The sequence below is a fragment of the Molossus molossus genome, unplaced genomic scaffold, assembly GCF_014108415.1.
Source record: "Molossus molossus isolate mMolMol1 unplaced genomic scaffold, mMolMol1.p scaffold_m16_p_1, whole genome shotgun sequence".
In the NCBI taxonomy this organism is placed as follows: Eukaryota; Metazoa; Chordata; class Mammalia; order Chiroptera; family Molossidae; genus Molossus; species Molossus molossus.
Window position 1 is genome coordinate 194,297,586 of NW_023425344.1, and position 3,662 is coordinate 194,301,247.

A 3,662-nucleotide genomic window follows, 5' to 3' on the forward strand; every position below is an offset into this window, starting at 1 on the left:
TGGATGTGATCTCCTGCCGGCACAGACCTTATTTATTTATTTATGTATGTATGTATTTATTTATTATTGTTTTTTTCTTTTTATTGATTTTTAGCGAGAGAGGAAGGGGGGGGAGAGATAGAAACATCAATGAGAACATCGACTGGCTGCTTTTTGCATGCCCACCACTGGGGATCAGGCCCACACCTGGGCATGTGCCCTGACCGGGAACCAAACCAGCAACCTCTTGGTGCATAGGTCAATACTCAACCACTGAGCCACACCAGTCAGGCAAGCCCAGACTTTTTAGAAACATGGATGTGAGAAAGACACATCAATTTGTTGCCTCTCGCAGGACCCTGACCAGGGTTGGGGATGGAAATGCAACCAGGTTCGTGCTCTTGACTGGGAATTGAACCCAAGACTCTTTGGTCTGTGGGCTGATGCTCAACTGGCTGAGCCATACCAGCCAGGGCTTTCCTTCCTTTTTTAATACCACTTTCTTTTTCCAGTTCTTTATTCTTATTTTTCTTTCCTTTCATATTCTCTTTTCTTCCACTTTTTTTTCTTTTCCTTTCTGACGTTATTCTTATCATCTTTTCTCTTTCCTAATTCTCTTTTCTTTTGTGGTTGTTTTTGTTGTTGTAGGGTTCTTTTGTACGTTTATTTTTTGTTTCTTGTTTTGTTTTGTTCTGTCACCACTTGCACAACAGCTCATATAATGTGGTTGTTCAGCCAGCCTGTGGGGAGAACCCACCCACATATGGGACAGCAAAAATCAAGGCCCAATTACATAAGGAAAGCCCAAATAACGCACACTAAGGACATTCCTAGAGCATTCAGTTCAGGAGATCAAAGAGTCTGTACCACCGGGTCCCACAGGACACTTACTTCATAGGGCCACCCCATGAAGACTGGGAAGCATAGCAATTCTATCTAATAAACAGAAACAAGTGCAAAGAAACCACAAAAATTGGGAGACAAAGAAACAACCACCAAATGAAAGAAAAAGGAAGAAGCTCCAGAAAAAAAGCTAAATGAAATGGAGACAAACAATTTATCAAATATATAGTTCAAAGTAGTGGTTATAAGAATGCTCAATGAACTTAGAACTACAAGGAACTTAGTGGGAACAACAGCATGAAAAATAAAATAGAAACTATGAATAAGAACCAGTCAGAAATGAAGAATACCATATCTGACATCAAGAATACACTAGAAGAGCCCTCGCTGGTTTGGCTTAGTGGTTAGAGTGTCAGCCTGCGGTCCAGAGAAACCCGGGTTCGGTTCCTGCTAAGGGCGCGTACCTCGGTTGCAGTTTGTCCCCGGCCCTGGTTGGTCATGTGGGTGGCAGCCACTCGATGTGTCCCTTTCACGTCAATGTTTCTTTCTCTCTCTCTCTTCCCCTCTCTCCCTCCCACTCTATCTGAACAAAAAAAATGGAAAAATGTCCTCGGGTGAGGATAAAAAAAAAAAAAGAATACACTAGAAGGAATTAAAACTAAATTGAATGAAGCAGAGGATTGAATAAGTGATATAGATGACAGGTAGAAAAAAAAACACCCATTCAGAGCAGCAGAAAGAAAAAAAAAAAAGCAGGAGGACAGCACTGGCCAGTTTGGCTCAGTGGTTGAGCATCGGACCACAGACCAATGAGTCGCAGGTTTGATTCTGGTCAAGGGCATGTACTTCAGTTACGGTTCTTCCTCAGTCCTGGTTGGGGTAGTGCAAGAGGCAGCCAGTAGATGTGTCTCTCTCACATTGATATTTGTCCCTCTCTCTCCCTCTCTTTCCTTCCCTCCCACTCTATCTGAAAATAAATAGAAAAATATCCTTCGGTGAGGATTTAAAACAATAATAAGTCCCCGCTCAGAGCCACCAACGCTGCCTGGCTGGATGTAGCTCTGCCACAGGGACAGGTGCAGAGGGGCTCCTGGTCTGGCCACCGCCATTGCCCCACTGTTGGCCGGGGCTCCCCCTAGTGCCACTGCGGCTCAAGGAGGGCGAAGGAGCGGGGCTGAGAGCCTGCAGGCTCAAGCGCAGGATAGAGGGACAAGAATGGAGCCACCAGCACTGGTCGAAGGTACTTTAACATGGGGAATCTTCTTAAAGTTTTGATATGCACAGACCTTGAGCAGGGGCCAAATTTTTTCATTGATTTTGAAAATGCCCAGCCTACAGATCTGAGGAGGAGATTTATAATCAGGTCAATGTAGTATTAAAAGATGCAGAAGGCATCTGAGAAGACTTACGGTCATATAGAGGAGCTGGCCATGAAATACGAGAGGCCATCCAGTATCCAGCAGATGAAAAGTTACAAGAGAAGGCATGGGGTGCTATTGTCCCACTAGTAAGCAAATTAAAGAAATTTTATGAATTTTCTCAGAGGTTAGAAGCAGCATTGACAGGGCTTCTGAGAGCCTTGACAAGCACTTTATACTCCCCTACCCAGCACCTCAAGCGAGAGCAAGATCTGCCAAATAGTTCGCAGAGATCCTTCACTTCACACTCCGCTTTGATGAGCTCAAGATGACAAATCCTACCATACAGAATGATTTCAGCTATCACAGAAGACCATTGATCCATATGAGGACTAATAATGTCCCAGCAGAAGGAGAAAATGAAGTAAGTAATGAACTGGCAGATTGAATGTCTTTGTTTTATGCCGACGCAACCCTGATGCTGAAAACCTTAAGTGATGCCACAACAACATTCGTATCAGAGAATAAAAATTTACTGATAGAAAACACCACATGGCTAAGCACCACGGCCAGTGTGTGCAGAGTCATGCTAAAAACACCAGAATACAGAAGCAGGTTTACAAACGAAGAGACAGTGTCATTCTGCTTGAGGGTAATGGTGGGCGTCATCATACTCTATGACCATGTACATCCAGTGGGAGCATTTGCCAAAACCTCAAAAATCTATATGAAAGGTTGTATCAAAGTTCTTAAGTACCAGTCTCCTAATAGTGTAGAAGGTGCTCTCAATGCTCTCAGATACACAACAAAGCATTTAAATGATGAGACTACCTCCAAGCAGATTAAGTCATGCTGCAATGACACCTGGAGCAGCCACCTGCGCTGCAGGAGACAGTCTGCAGGACAAGCTTCCAGTGACCGCATCACTTCTAATTTACTCTCGCTTTTTTTTCTCCCTCTGTTCTTCTGCCCTCTTTTTTAATCATGTTCTTGTTCTTAAGACTTCTTTTCTGTGCCAAAATCAGTCAAGTTATCTTCTGAAGGGACATTGTCCTTTCAACAGGCCGACTAAGGCAGCAAATTATGCATTGCATTGGGGTCTCAACTGAGAGAAATTCTGTGACTTGAAATAAATATTTTTAAATGTGGATTTTTTTTGAAAACTAATATGTAATATTGCTTCTCCTGCTTAGCAAAACTGCCTATTCTGCTATTTAAAACCCTTGATGACTTTATTTTCTACTGCTGCTTTTTCACGTGCAGCCAATGGAAATGTTAAATTAACTGTGTTGTACAGATGGTACCCAACACATTTTTTTTTTAAATTAGTAAGACTTTTGTTCAAAGTTTTAAGTTTGCATTTTGACTTTTTTTGTAAAGATGCATGTTGTGTATTTAACCTTTATTAACTAATGTTAAAAACTGTGATGTTGCCCTGGCCGGTTTGGCTCAGTGGTTAGAGCGTCCGCCTGCGGACCAGAG

General features: G+C 42.7%; 1 pseudogene; it reads left to right on the plus strand.

The window, feature by feature from the left end:
- The first annotated feature begins 2,058 nt into the window (after positions 1-2,058).
- On the plus strand, positions 2,059-3,162 carry LOC118622947 (annotated as a pseudogene).
- Positions 3,163-3,662: the final 500 nt, after the last annotated feature.